The 16,058-nt window shown below is 40.9% G+C and overlaps 1 protein-coding gene across 29 annotated transcripts in view; it reads left to right on the forward strand.

The window, feature by feature from the left end:
* LOC110477800 (uncharacterized) overlaps positions 1-15,201 on the forward strand; it is an 85,388-nt gene extending 70,187 nt beyond the window's left edge. For 16 of the 29 annotated variants that reach the window (XR_014952491.1, XR_014952498.1, XR_014952501.1 and 13 more), the window contains 2 exons: positions 212-8,670; positions 8,776-15,201. The gene's annotated coding sequence lies outside the window, so the exon portion shown is untranslated. The remainder of the gene's footprint in view (positions 1-211; positions 8,671-8,775) is intronic. The other 13 variants (XM_077786492.2, XR_014952490.1, XR_014952495.1 and 10 more) reach the window with 13 other exon arrangements.
* The last annotated feature ends 857 nt before the right edge of the window (positions 15,202-16,058 follow it).

The raw sequence follows: 16,058 nt of genomic DNA on the forward strand, positions 1-16,058 counted from the left end.
CTCTGCAAGTTCCAACATGGAAAATGTGGCTCTTGTCCCTGGAGTTTTGCAGCTTAAAATGAGTTAATAGCACATCTCAGGCTAGATCTGACTGCATATTATAAATGACTAATTTACTTTTCGAATTTAGCATTTCCCCTGCTTAGATTGTGATTTCTATGAATAATTTCCTGTATAAAGGCTTTTTTTTTTTTCCTCTCTTTCTTCACAGTGTGAATTGAAGAAATGTTTGGAAACTGAGGTGGTTGTTACCTTTCTGTGTTTGGGTGTTCACGGAGTGTTTCTGGCCAACACCTAAAATTCAGTTTCCAAGGCAGGAGGCAGCAAAAGGCAAGTTTTGTAAAGACATAATGAGACCAATGGAAAGAAATTTCCTCCCAGCACCTTGGATACCCTTCTCAACAATAAAATCCACCAGAGGAACCATGATGTTTGTGGATTTTGTAGCTCCTTGTTCAATCCAAATATAAGGCAACCTTTCCCCTGGATTTATGGAGTTTAATACTGCAGGGAGTTTGGGATCTTCACAAACTATAACCAGATTTTACTGGTGCCAAATCTTTTGTGATCCAAGCTCATTTGTGGTGGGAATGGGCTCAAGATAAGGTCATGAGGAATTATTTTGTTTCTTTCTTTCCCCTGTATGGAATTCCCAAAAGCCAGTTGCTAACTGGGTTGGTAAATCACATCCTGCATAAATATATTGATAAATACCAATATATCTTCAGCTAAGAAGAATCAGAGATGTCCCAAGGAGGAAAAATTAACTCCTTTTCCATCTCTGTTTGCATTAAAGATGTTCCTTGTTTCAAAGACTTTTTCCTTATAATATCTTTTTGCAATCCCTGTGAAAAGCCAGGTAATATCCTTACATATCCTTCGTCCTGTCCCAGGTCCATGTTTTAAGATCAACATCTCAGGTACAACCAGTTCTTCCAAACATCACCTTTTTCTCTTTTTGACCTTAAATGTTAATGTACTCTTCTTGCTTTATTTTCAGAAATTCTGTTTATTATTTGAAATGAACATGCAGAAATAGAAGTTTTCTCTAAATTAGGTGGAAACTCAATCTTTTACATATATTTTCTCATGTAATTGTTATCAGGTTGGTAAAAGGAATCTGATTTTCAGTAGAGGAGCAGAGTTTTCTTTATTTTTGTTTTATCTGTAGGGATTTTCCATGATTTATAAAAGCTGCAGGTACAGGTAAAGATAAGGAAAGAGGAGGGCAGGTATTGGTGTGTTCACTGAGTAGCTGATTTAGAGAAATGGGGGTCCCCTGGGCCTGACTTGCAACCAAATGACCAAAACACTTTGCCTTTTATTTATTTATCCAGCTACTTAACACTTCTTACCGTTTCTCTTAAATGAATTAATTTACCCTACAAAGCACTCCTTGCAATAATCAATGACTCATTACACTGAAAGCCCGCAGGAAATACTAATTAAATGAAAAATGTGCAGGAGGAATGTGCAACTTTTGTATTTCCAATGACCCAACTACTCAGTGCTTTCTTTTTTTCCCAAGTCCTCATAAGTTACAGGGAAGGTTTTTGCCTTCAGCCATAGGGAGCTGTGGTGGCTTGGAGGGTGGTGATATTTCCCAGCCATACCAAATCCAGTTCATTTATCATCAATATCCACAGGAAATAATAATCTGTTTATACATCACATTTCTCTGAGCTCTGAGACGTTCTAGTCATGAATTCCTTCCAGCTGCTTTTCTCATTCCCACAGCAGAATTGCTTGGGAAGGGTTATCCCTCACCCAGCACTTATTCCAACAATTATTGACTGATAGTCACTGGTAATTCCAACTCTCCGACAATCTTTGATAAAGATTTTGTGCTGTTGTTATGCTCCCAAATGTCTCCTCACCCACAAAGGCCTTGAACTCCAGGTTGGGTAGTTGACACAGCCACCTTTTTGGGATCTTTGAATAGGAAGATCTTAATAATATGGAAATAATGTGGAAGATGAAGTTTTTGTAAGGATAGAAATGCTGAAAGTGAGAGTGGGTTCAAAACTCCTGCTTCCTTGCTGTGTCCTGCTCCCTTTGGTGAAGGGATTTCTGGAGCAATCGAGGTTTCTTTTATCCTTGGTCAGTGATTTTTGGATAAAGTGTGTTAAGCAAAGCCATGAAATAAAGCAATCAGAACAAGGTAAAGCAAAATCCCCCAAAACCACCACCAGCACCAAAAAAAAACCAACCCAGTAAAGACAAAAAGGGAAAAAAAGGCAGTGGCCAAGCTCCTTTACTTCAGATCCTTTACACTGATGGTTTTGTAGGATATCAGCTTTCTGTTCTGGTTTGTTCCCCACCAAATCACCCCTCAGGTTTGTTCCTCCCTCCAAATTCATTTACATTTTTTGCAGATTGATGTTTTCTTGACCACCAGGCCATACCTGCATTCAGGTACTGCTGCTCCCATTTAGTTTAGCAGGTGACCCAATGCCAGCCTGGGGCACTCACCATCCTGGAAAAGTTCAAGTCACAAACACCAGAAATAATTATTTTGATTTTTAAGTAACATGGGAAGAGAGGGAGAATAAGAAAGGAATTAATTCCCTACTCAATTTTAAGGCAGCAAGAATTTAAGTCAATTTAGCTCCTCGTGCTAATTAATGCTCCCAAAGAGCTGTAAAATGTTACAACAGAGAAGATGAATTATTTAAAGTGGAAGTGACCAAGAGAAATTTGGATGAACATGATACTGCCTCTACTTTTGGTTTTCAGGCAAAAAATTGCATTTAAAATGGTGGCAATGTATTGAAGATTTTGGCAAAACTTTGTTCTCAGCTGTAGGCAGTTGTGTTTCTGTAGAGATTTCCTGTGCTGCAGGACAGGGAAGGCAGGGCAGGAAGGGTAAATTAGGAAGAAAAGAAGATTTTAATCCCAAATGGATGAAATTTGAGATAGAAATGGCTGGTTTAGCCCCTAACTCTGTATTTTAGAGATAAAACAAATGGTGGTGGTGGTGCTGGTAGTAGTACACTGAATTTATTTATTCTGTAAATCAAGAGCTGGATATTTTCCTTGCTCCTTTGTAATTTTATTGAAGGAAAATCATAGATGTCTTTTTAGTGCTTCAGGGGATTGATACTTTCAGGTTACATTCCTGGCTTTCAGTCTAGTTTCTCCCTCACCAGCCTTTGGAATTCAGTGGGACTGATGGATTTCATAATTTCAGGAATTAGGCCTTAAATTCTGATGTCTACAAAACATAAAAGAGCTGGAATTGTGTATATTTTCCCTCAACCCACAATATATTCCTTAAAGACAATAGAAAAAAAAATCATATAAAATGGTCTCTTTATTTGGAGGTTCTTTAATATCAGAGGAGATTTGCTTCCAGCTAAGAAAACATTTGTTACAGAGCTAAAAATGTTTGATATGCTGCTGTATTAGATAAAGTTTGTTAGTGCACAGTGGCACAGTGCTGGTAATTGAAGAACTCACAGGATTTTCGGCAGTAAAAGATCCCCAGTGAGTGCTAAGCTCAGTGGGAAAATGTGATGTATAAATCTTCAGTGAGAGCAGAGGAACATGAGGGGAGCAGCTCTGCACTCAACCCTGGGAACCCCAAACCACCACCAAAGAACATTAAAGTGAAATAAAAGGAAAGAGATGATATCTTGGGGCATAAAAGCCGTTTCCAAAGAATTTTCTTGTTAAATATAATGTTGGACAACAGCCTACAGTAATTCTCAACTCACTGGAGACTCCTGCTGTCACTTGGCATGATCTGGTCTAGTGAAGGAATCAGCCTCTAGCCCTGCCTTGTCCTGGAATATCTAATGCCATGAGAAGTGGTCACTGGAGATATTGAGAGAGATGGGAGAAGTCCAGGCAAGACAACCATGGCCAAAGTTGATCAATAAATTGGTTTTGTGTGATGGCATGAGGAACAGCATCTTGTGAAGAACTGATGAAGGTTTGTTATATCCTGAGTTTGCCAGCCTGGATGGTTTCAGGAATGGTGAAGGTTTGTTATATCCTGAGTTAGCCACCCTGGATGATTTCAGGAATGGTGAAAGTTTGTTATATCCTGAGTTAGCCACCCTGGATGATTTCAGGAATGATGACGGTTTGTTATATCCCGAGTTAGTCATCCCTGGATGATTTCAGGAATGATGAAAGTTTGTTATATCCTGAGTTAGCCACCCCTGGATGGTTTCAGGAATGGTGAAGGTTTGTTATATCCTGAGTTAGCCACCCTGGGTGGTTTCAGAAAGAACAATGAAAGTTTGTTATATCCTGAGTTAGCCACCCTTGGATGGTTTCAGGAATGGTGAAGGTGAGCCTGGAAAGAGCCAGAGAAGGAACAGCAAAGCCACCAGAGGAATGTGACAACAAACTCCAGAGAGCAAAGGCAGTGCCACGGAGGGGGAGGCTTGGGCACCTGTTGTGACAGCTGTGACTAAGCATACAATGACCAGATCATGGTGAATAATGAGACAATCTGCTCATTTAAGAGTGGATATACAAACCCAGCAGGGACATGAAACTGTTTTGCTTTGTTTTACTGATAATGTGTTATTGGAGTCATGTCTCTGGCTGTGTCCTAGAGTGGGTTCAAAGCAATTACTTACATAACACAGGATATATTTAAGTCAGGGAAAAGCAGGGAGGGAGAAATGTGTGTATCTCAATTTCTGGTTAAGAAGGAAAATGAAATTATGTTTTTCCCAATAGATTTATTGATTACCATTTTTCCAGCATTGGGATCTCCATCTCAAGGGCTGGATCATCCTTGCAAAACTTGAACTGGAAAGTAATCAATGAATGAGACTAAACTCTGTACCCACCCCTCCCCAGCTGCTGGTTCCTACCCTACCAACCATTAGTTATTCTAATAGCAAACTCCTTAAAAATAACTCAATGCATTCTCCAGGACTTGGAGCCCATCTCTGGATGCCTCCAGCCTGGTTCATGGTGGCCAGGCAATATTTGGTGCAGGCCTGAAGTGTTTTTCTCTTGTAGTGCTCTGCTTTAGGAGTGGTCAGGTGTCTTCTGCATCAACTTTGGGGTTGATTTTGAGGTGGCAAATGCACTGCTTTCACAAAATTTCTTCCATGGGTGAAATAAAAGTGTGTTTGCTGCTCACAGAGCAGAGTAACATGCAGGACAACAAGGGAAAAAAAAGGAAAAATTAAATTCCCAAAGCCAAGAAATAGCAGAGTCAAGGGCAACTGCCTGTGCTGCAAAATTGATTCACAAGTAATGGCATTCCATGAAAGGGTGACCACCCCTGCTTTAATTTCAAATTAAAGCCATATTGAGAAACTTGGAATCCTAAGACAAGATTTGTGGGATGTAAATACCTGGTGGGTGCAGCCAACCAGCACAAAATATCTTTGGAGGGAGCTGGAGCTCAGTCCCTGCTGGAGTTCCCTGTGCCTACAGATCATCGTGTACAGGGAGTAATTACAGCAGGGTTTGTCAACTAATTTGGTGGAGGGATGAATTCTTTATCTATTAATCAATGTAGGGAAGCATGAAGCACCTATAAACCATTCATCTCACTTTAGCTTCTTGCTTACCTTTAATTAGAGTTGTTCTGATTTGATTGGGGAAAATGGAGGTACCTTGGAATAGAGAGGTGTCAGCTGGAGCATCTTGGACAGCCCTTCCTGCTGTGGGATCCTCAGAAAATAAGTTGACTAGTTTGGATTTTTATTTCCACAATGAACACCCATAAACATCTCGCAGGGTAAGACCCCTAAATCAGAGGTAAATAAAAAGATGGTTACAGTGCCAGCACCTCACCAGTGAGAAGGAAGTTTGTAGCAGTGTGAATTAATTCATTTTTCATTTACACCTGCAGTGGGTCACCCCCTCTTTTCTAATTTTTCCCATTCCTTTATTGTTATTTATGCACAAGGAGGTTATTTATTAGGAAAAATTAATTTCTTCACCTATTTCTTTATCTACCATTGAAAGAGAGTAAGACCAGTGCTTTTTTTTCCCTTTTTAAAATTGTTTACCTTTTCTTCCCAGAATTTCCAGGAGGATTATAGGTAAGGCTGTGACACCTATACAGGGTTATGGGATGTTTTACAACTGATGTGTTGTGTGTGATGCAGATAAATGCAACTGCAAGCATAGGAAGTCCCAGTGGGTCACTTGCATTTCATTTCATTTTAGCTTGACTTTAAATCAGTGACATTTAATTCTTTTTTATAAGAGAACTCTTAAAAATGTTTTTATAAAATGAAAAGTCCTAGTTAAGCCTTGGAGTCCTACACGGAAGCGTGGAAAACTGCAGCTTCACTAAAAGCTGTGCAGTAAATGTGCCGTTCCTTGGTGCATGCTTATTAAGGGTAAATATTGTTCTCTGGGTAGTGCCTAGAAATTGTAATTAATTTCAAATATGCCCTCTTTTTGTCCACGTATGCAGATTTCAAATCTGTGCCTCCGCCGGTTTTGACACCGTGCAATGAAGCATCCGAGCTCTCAGATGTCTGGCTCTTCCGAGTTGTGAAATGAGAAAACAAACAAACCCAACCATTCCAGCCCTGTCAATCTCCTTCTCAGTGGACAGATGCCCTGGTGCCAGAAAATCTTCATCCCATGATCCCACACCTCTTGGCAGTGCCAAAAAAAAAAAAAAAAAAAAAAAAAAAAAAAAAAAAAGCCAGAGATCTACTGGATGCAAAAGCGCGACAGTTCCTCACCTCAAAAAATGGGATTTGTGCCCACACTGGAGCTCCTGGGTGAGGCTGTGTGGGGAAATGGGTGCAGCCTCTTGTTCTTGTGTTCCTGGGCTCCCAGATAATCCATCTGATCTGCTCCTGGAGCAGGGTGCCCCTGGAGAGTGAGGGATCAACTGGTGAGGGTCCAGGTTTACGGAATGAGCCAAATACAGTCAGTAGAGTTTGTGGATTGTGTTGTTAATTAATTAAATGGAATCATTAATTATGGTTTTAAATATTTTTATTGGGTGCTTATCTGGTGGGAATGGGCTAAACTTTCTGAGGAAAATGGAGAGTTTGGGTTTTAATGCAGACAGCACTCTGAGCTGCCTATGGCCATGTCCCTTGAGGGCCATCACCCAGGTCAGGCATCCTGTTGGGCACAGGATTTTTTGGAGGGGGACGAGGCTTCAGTCAGGTCTGTCCAAGCAGTCCAGGGGACATCTTGGTGGGCACAGTTCCAACAAAACCCAGCCTGGTGCTGCCAAACCCCACAAGATGCACCAAACCACCCTGGAGCCCTTACCAGGTGGGTTTAAAACCCCACAAATCCCACAGAATTTATTGTACAGCAAACTGGCACTGCCTGAGCCTGGTCTGTTTTGGTACAGATGAGGTTTTCTTTCTGGCTAACAATTTGTTTTCAGTGTCACATGTGGCATCCCAAGAAGTTGCAGCATTCAGGCCTTTTTAATGAATTCCTATCCTTGCATATTAGTGGGAATATTTCCACTGCAGCAAACACCATAAACAGTTTCCACACTGGGGTGTGTTATACTGCCACCAGAATTGGTTCTTCTGATGGTTCATTTCTTTTATGCTGAGAATTCAGGACCAATTCAGCTCGGTTTTATGCATCATTAGAGATTTACAATTACTTTGCTATAGTTTCTTTCTGGAAGCCTATCTCTCATGGTTAATGCTATGGGAGTCCTGTTGTGTAGAGGCTGCTATGAGCCACCTTATAGCAATAAAGCATTTGAGAAGGATTTGGAATTATGAGTGGCTAAATTCTCCATGCAGTGCCTGTAATGCTGTTATCCCTTGCTGAGCTTGGGTTGAAACCCTTTTTTTTCTTCTCCCCAAATTAGAAAAAAAAAAAAAAAAGTGCTGCTTCTTTGAGAGGTTTTGAATCATTTACATGTAATTTTTTTTTTTTTTTGTTCAACTGCTGCAGTCAGAAATGAGGAATTGTGCAAATTTCCATTTGGATTTCATGATCCTTAAAATACATTTAGGTTGTATTAGTATATAATGAAATAAGGCCTCCTCATTTTTTTTTTAATCTCACTTTTTAAAAGACTAATCATTATTTGGGACTTTATTTTGTTTTTTGGATTTTATGTGTGTTGCCAAAGCCAGTAAATTTCACAAGATTTGTCCTTGCACAATAAGCAGCCGATCTGCATGTGTTATAATCCACATAACTCACATTTTACATAAATACACTATTGCACTGAAACAAACATGATATGCAGTGCATAATATGGGCCTGATCTAAAGGCCATTAAAATCAATGAAAAGATTTCAAATTAACTTTTATAGCCTTTAGATCAGACTCTAAATGGGCAAATTACAGTTATGGAGTTTCCCATTTACATACCTGTGTGCCGCATTTAATGTATTTTATGGAATTGAAATTACTTGGTCCTCTTTTTCATGCTTTTTTAGGCTAAGAATTTGCCAAGGGCATCAACAGCAGTTTTCCCAGGCTCCAGCACAAGGATTATGTAGTCAATCCACAAATGACTCAAATCTTTGAAGAAAAGGGCATGGTTATCAGAGAGGCTTTGAGGACAGCAAGGACGGGAGTGCTATCTGCTTTTTTCCATCAGAGATTCCCATTCCCTCTCATTAACATCCTCAGGACATCAGCACAGCCCGAGGGAATCGCTTCCAACTTTTAAGGGGATGTGCACAAGACCTCGCCCCTGCGTTGTTTCAGACAGATCAAACCAGATTTGCCTCGTGTAAGGTGAGAAGAAAGGCTGGGGCACAGCAGTATTAGGGGAGGGATTCAAAGGTTGCAGGGAATTTTCCAATCCATTGTTGCATCTTGGTAATCTTTCTTCCTTCACAGGGTTCTTCAATCCCACTGAGGATGTGATGTGAAAGCACACAGACTTTGTGTGGGGAAAGGAGATGCCTCTACCTGCTCCCTCCCAGTGCCCTGTAATAATGAAAAATGCTTTTGGAGCAACACTGGAAATAAGCCATCAAAATATCTGATTAAACCTCTTAGGAAACTCTCACTAATCACCTCTCTGCTCTTGATGGAATATAGTTATGCATTATAAATACACTTACTATGTGTGTGTGCTCCATAAATCACACCCAGCACTTGTATATGATGTATAAGCACATTCTATAGAACACACACAAATACAGATGCCAGGCTCCCACAGAGTTCATCACTGGAAAATGTTTGAAGGATCTGATCCTTAATATTTAATGAGAAAGATGCTATTTCCTTCCTCAGCTTTTATCTCTGGTTTGGCACAGTCATTAAATTTGTTGTTTCCTTGCAAGATTATATAATTTATGACCTAATTTTAGACTTTTGTGTAATGGCGTTGAAACACTCGTGGCATATCCTGATTTCTTCACACGGAGTGTTCCAGCCTCAGCCACCAGCTCCAACACGACTTCTGTGAGCTGCCTGTCAGCCAGGAGTCGCAGGCATGAGAGAAAAACAACCCAACAATATTCAGGCAGCATTAGAAGATTAGTTTGTGGGGGTTTGCCCTGCAAAAAATATGATTTAGCAGCATTTCCAAAGCCTTCTGCAGTGCTGGCAGGAATCCCCAGGTAAGACAGGCAGCACCCAGCAACTTTATTACTGAAAATATTTTCATGCTTCTGACTTTCAGACTCCTCTGGGACAGCAGTGCAGGACGGGTGTCTAGAGGTGCTTTAAAGCCACTGCCAGCCCCTCACCCTCTGGAATTTCCTCCCAGCACCAGCCTGGCTTCTGGGCTGTTTTTTTTGCTGCACAAGGTGTTGCTGAATAACTCCAAAAGGAATTATTCTAAAGTTGCAGCCACATTTTTTGGGTGTTTGCTGTGTGTCCAGAGTAATTCAGAGATGCTGCAAATAGTGCCATGAACTTCAGGTATTCTGTCAATTTTACCCATATTGTTGGGACCAGTCTTTCATAAACTTTAATATATTAGCTGTTGCATTAATGCACTTTGAGAGGATTTTATCCTGGCGTTCCATAGGGAAGTGGCTTGTGGTTGAGGAAGGATTTGATGTTTTGTTGTTGTGCCTGCAGTGCTATTTGGAGGAGTTTTCCTCTTTTTCCACCTTATCCTGAATATCCAACAGGGATGGAAGAGTTGGGGTGCTGCATCCTTAGATCAGCACAGGAACACAAGGGACCCCTCTACCACAACAACTTCATGTACAGGGTGAGGGGGTGCCTACATAAAAGAAAAAGCATCCTCATGAAAAGGGGACATTAGTTCTTGGATTAAATAAAATTGGAAAGTTTGTCTCCTTGGTTTTAATGGAGCAGTTCCAGGAAAGCAGCAGAGAACAAAGTGTTTTCAGAATCACATAATTCAAGAGTAAAATCTTAATTCCAATTACCATTGCAGGCACTTCTGGCCTTTGGAAACCTATGCTAATATTTATTATTATCTGATTGACCTCTGATTTCTTCATCATTTACATTAGCAACCCTGATATTCTTAGTAACATCCTTTAAATCATAGAAGCAGGTGGCAACAGTGCACGATGAAGTCACATCCTGCAGATTTTTTATTTACTTAGTCTGTTTTTTCCTGGTTAAATAACATTGTGAGATGCAGAATCTCACCTCCACGAAGTCTCTAGGGGTGTATATAATCATGGAATGCATCTTCTATAATCTCACAAAATCAGTCAATCCTATCAGAGGTACAAAGAGTTTTACAAAGTCAGTATTTCACTCCCATCACTGCCTGACATTGTTTTCCACACAGCACAAGAAAATATTTACTTGACTCTTTGACATGAATTGCCGCAAAGCCTTTGGAACAAAAACCAAAAAGTAAGAATTAAAATGGAGTAACTTGACTTAATGAATTTAGCCTATTTTCTGTGTGCTGCGTTTAGATGTCAGAAGATTTCTTAAAATGTTTGGGATGGACATGGACACCGCCAATCCCTGTTCTTCAGCGAGGTGCCTACACACAGAACACAGAGCTGCCCAGAATATACAAAGCTGGAAGCTGATCCTCTTCTCAATCTTCTAAATATTTTCTTTGCATAAGAGCATTTCTCTGGATGAATTAAGACACTGCAGTAATTTTCCAGGTGTAGGTGAGGTGCCAAGGGCTGCCTGGGGCTTTTCACTGCAGAGTTGATAAAATTGTATTTATCCACAAAGAGACTGAATTTTTTTTCACATTGTTATGGGATGAGTCGAAAAGTTTAAATTCTCTGTCTCCCATATCCAGTGCTCATCTTCCTGCCTTGGTGCTCCTCCTTGCAGAGAGCACAGCCAGGGGTTTTCAGCATCTCCTCGGGAAATGTTCCCCATCTGTGGAGCTGGAAAAGTGGCACCCACCTGGGGAGGGCTGTCCTTGATCATCCTTGCCTCTCCTGCCTCATTTTTTAAACTGAAATTTAATATATTAGCTATTGCATTAATGCACTTTGAGAAGATTTTATCCTGGTGTTCCATAGGGAAGTGGCTTGTGGTTGAGGAAGGATTTGATGTTTCCTTTGTGCCTGCAGTGCTATTTGGAGTTTTCCTCTTTTTCCACCTTATCCTGAATAACAGGGATGGCAGAGTTGGGGTGCTGCATCCTATTAGATTCAGCAGAATTTAGATTCATAAAAAATTCAATTCTTCTGAACTTACATTGCCTTAAAGGGCTTGCCTTGACTCAGCAGGTGACAGGATTTGGGATGTTCCGGCTGGATTTTGCATCGCTTGGGAGAGATTTCAAAGGTTTTTTGTGAGCCTTTTCCCTTCTCTGGACACGTAGCCCTAAAACACCCTCTGATTTCTGGATGTCAGCGAGGGAAAGGGGTCAGAGCAGTCCCAGATGCTGCTCCTGGAAGCTGTCAGTGTGCAGAAAGCATCAGCAGCAGCTGTAAAACACCAGTCCCAGCACCAGGCACCTGCAGGGAAACTCCTCGGGCGAAATTCCCCTCGGCTGCAATCAGGATTTTTCCTGCTCTTAGGGCAATCTGCCTGCTCCTGGCTGAAGAGGCACTTCTAATCGACTGCTGAGAGACTTATTAGCAATGTAAAAAAGAATTGGAAGCAAGGAAAGTATTCTTCCTGGCACAAATGTGCTTTGTAAAATTAGTTTTGCTGACAGGAGTAATTGGGTTAAACTCCTCGCGACTGTGGGTGCTATTTGTTGCCCCTTATCTTACCCAAGCAAAGGGTACCAAACTCTTTGAACTTTGCAAATAATTGTTTTCGAAGTGCTGGATTTTTTTTTTTCTCTCTATAAATTCTGTAGAGAAAAGCTAGTTTCTAATCCTTTCTCTGCCAATGCTATTTCAGCCTTTCCCCGCTCTTGATTTCTTTCCCCTCTTTAGATTTTAATATTTCTTAGATATTACAAAAACCTCTTTTAAGGGGCAGTGCAGAGCTTTTGCTCAGATTGGGAAAATCATTCCTAGAGCTTTAACAAACAAGAGATAGAGAGAGAAAAAATATCAAATAGAAGAACTTTACTGTCGCAGATGTTGGGCCGTGGTGTGATGTGTGTCCAGAGCCTGCCCAGTGCCCAGTACAGGCTCCTGGACTTCAGTCTGGATTTTTCTCACTCCAAAGAAAACCCCGAAACAAATCTCTGAAGGCACCTTCCAGCAGAGCCTGAGTGGGATTGTTTGTGCCCTGTGCCATCCATCCCTGGGCTGTGCTGGTGCCCAGGAGGAGCTGTCGGGGCGGGCGCCGGGCGAGCCGCGCTGGCACTGCTCCCTCCGCACGGGCGATTCTGCTCTGACAGTTTTTGGCTCCTTTGGGTTCCTCCAGAGCTGCACAGAATAAATAATGCCCTGCACTAGGCTGACAGGGAACTCGAGTGCAGACTGCAAGGAGGGATCCTCTCCCTGCATCAATTTCTTTTGTGCTGCTCTGAAATCATTTTCCTTGCTCCTGCAGCTCCTGTAAAGCCAGAAGACCTCTCTCTATATTTGTTTCTAGGATGACTTTTTCTCCTCTGCTTACAACTCTAAAAGCAGCTTTTCATGCTCCAAATCAGAGATAAATGGAAATCGCTGCTGAAGAAATAAAACACAAGGCTAATCAAATTGTGGCACGGGAAGCAGCCTTCAGCCAGTGCACTTTTGAGAGCTATTTTTAGACTACATTTTTATTTTGTCACTCCATATGGGAAGTCAAACCCATATGGTTTGGGAGAATGGAAGGTTGTGCTTTTATAGTGCTCTCACAAACTATCCCAGCTCAGCTTTGTCCTTAAATTCGTGCTTAAATCCAATTATCTGAGGTGGGACTGGAGGTTGTACCAGCACAATTCCCTCCTGAAGTGTAAAACTATTCTACATCTGTTAAACCAGTCTCCAGTTAACTCAGCTCTTCTTACTTACAACTTTTCTCATTCTTACACCTTCCTTTTTTCCTTTTTCATTTCTTCATCTCTGCTCCAAAGTTCTGATGCCCTGCTGGATGTGTTTGGTCCAGTACCAGCCAGGATGCAAAGCTGAGCATCCACAGCCATCACTCTCCTGCTCTTCACAGCAGATGTTGCCGTCTTCCAAATATCCAGATTTCATTGATAATGGAAATTTTGGGGAATGGGACTTTATTCTGCCCACAACACCTTGGCAAATTCTGAGTATGCTGATGGAGCAATAATTAGCTAGTAAAGGTATTTTCCTTCTGTCACCCTAAATGTATAAAATTGGAAATGTGTCCTCAGTGTTCATCCACCAGAATTTATTTATTAATTGTTAAAACTTTTTCATGATACTGAGCCAAAACTTTTGTGTCTTTTAGGGATTTTTGTGGCATGGTTAAAAACACCGACAGGAATTTTCTAACGTGGTAAATTTCAGAGGATCATTTTATGAGTTTTTCAATTGTAATCCTGGAGTTTCTTCCCTTTTCAGTTTTTCAAAAGGTGGAATTAAACAAACCCAAATGATAGGAAGATGCAACTGAAAGCTTTTATAGGTAAAATAGTGAGAAGAGGCTCAGAAATGTGGGTGATTTGGTTTAGTGGAATGGTGGAATTGGGCTGAAGGTTGGAGTGGATGATCTTGGAGGTCTTTTCCAAACTTAGTGATTTTGTGATTCTCTTGTGTGGATTACAGAGGCTCAGGGTAGCAAACACCCATGGAGCTGCTCTGACTTAGGGAAAAGCCCTTTTCTACATTAATTTTGATTCCAGAGTTGTATTTAACATCAGTGTAGAAGCAGAGCTAAGGAAAGAGCAGTGCATTGGCAGTTAATATTTTATGCCTTTTTTTCTTCCTTAGGAAACAATTCTCCCTTTTTGAGGGGATAAAGTACAATGGGAATAGAAGAATTCTCAGTGGAGAATTCCTTGTGGCAGAAGGATGAGCAGCATGGAGATTTCTGAGATGGTTTGGATGTCACCTCCATCAAGTAGAAGGAATGTTATGCTGAAACTGTTCATCAAATCTGAGACCTCACGGATGATTTTGTTGGAAAGTCACGAAAACAACCACTGATTTTTTTTTCCCCAGGGCAGAGATTTTGTGTTAAAGGAGAAAATGAGAAAACAACCAGGCTCCAAAAGAGGGAAAAAGGGAAAACCTGAAATTAGAGCAGAGGAAAGGTATCAAAATTTGTAAAAGAAATTTGATAAAGTCCTAATTGTATTTAAAATCCATTATTGTTTTGAAATCCAAGGAACTACTGTCAAATTATTTGTGACACATTATTTGTCTAGTCAGAAAATCCTCACCTCTTGTATCCCACTTTCAAAAGTTCAGTGTACTCCATTCTGAAATCCCAAAAGACAGTGAAAACTCCTGGATTTCTGATGCTTGGGAGTATTGGAATTAGATGCAAGCAGCTGGGTTTTCCCGGGAATGTCATTCTGGAGTATTTGGGTAACACAAGCTCTGGCACAGGTGCTGGGGGTGATGTGGCTACAGGAGCACTGTGAGGTGGACTCGGGGTGTCACTGCTCTTCCTGGATGTCACCTTGGAGCATCGTGGTCTGGGTAAATCCAGCCTGGAATCTGCCAGTGGCTTCAGCAGAGCTGGAATTCCACCCCAGAGTGACCCAGGCTGGTGACATGGAGTCATCACTCCATGTCAAGTCACTGATGTAGAGCTGAAACGATCCTTGTCACATAACTGATCCCATCAGGTTCTCAAATTTCACTTGGGGTTTTTTAACCAAGTTTCCATTCCCATTGCAAATATATGGATAACATGTTTAGGCATTATCCTTGAAAAAGTAAAGAAATAATTTCTTTTGAGATGGGTGATCTGTAGAAGACATTTGTGTAATTTTGTATTTTAAATGTGATTTATATTTATAAATAAATTTGCATAAAATCGCCAGCTCTCGATGTCATAGTTCTATTCTATCTTTAATTCAGATGCACAAAAAATGTAAATTATTTTTACAGCTAAATAAAAGCCATACAAAGCTTCCAGGAGAGAATAATGAGATACACATTGTGCCACGCAACCATGATAAATCAAGCAGCACCATGGTTACAGCCAAAATGGGAAGCCATCACAAACCAGGGAATATCAGCACATGGAGATTCCTTTGGTTTTGCAGACTAATCTGAACTGGGAGAAACTTATGGCACAGGTTGGTAAGGGAAAATATTTACCTGCAAGACAAACACCCCCTAAAATGAGGAGAAACAGTTGGTTTAGATGACAGGGGTTTATTATATTTATTATATTATTTATACAATATATTTATTAGCCATGTTTGGACCAGGCTCTGCATATATGCTAAGTAAGGATATCAGATTTCTTGTAACACAGGGGGTTTGCAAGAGACTGGGGGGGGTTTGCCTATGAAGTACAGGCTCATAAATATGGTTTGGCCATGAGGATGGCACCAGGGAGGAGGAATATTGGCCTTGCCCAGTCTTTGGGCTCCTTAGACAGTAAAAGGCTCCAAATGCTGCAGATCTGGATTAACCAACAGATTAAAAACTGAGTCCCCCTCATCAGCAATTAACTCAAACATGAGGAGAAAATTACCCCAAATGAGGGTGTGAAAAACCTATGTGATGGGAGTCATAGAAGAGTAAATAAAAGGTGCAGAGAAGGCTCAGCCTCCTTTCCTGATGAAGAGGCTTAAGGAAAAAGTTACCTGGATTCTCAAGAGGGCAAACCTTGCATTCTGTGACTTGCTGTGCCTGATATGGATACACCTCATCATTCTCTGGTTTTAC

The sequence above is a fragment of the Lonchura striata genome, chromosome 4A (assembly GCF_050655825.1).
Source record: "Lonchura striata isolate lonStrDom1 chromosome 4A, ASM5065582v1, whole genome shotgun sequence".
Classification (NCBI taxonomy): Eukaryota; Metazoa; Chordata; class Aves; order Passeriformes; family Estrildidae; genus Lonchura; species Lonchura striata.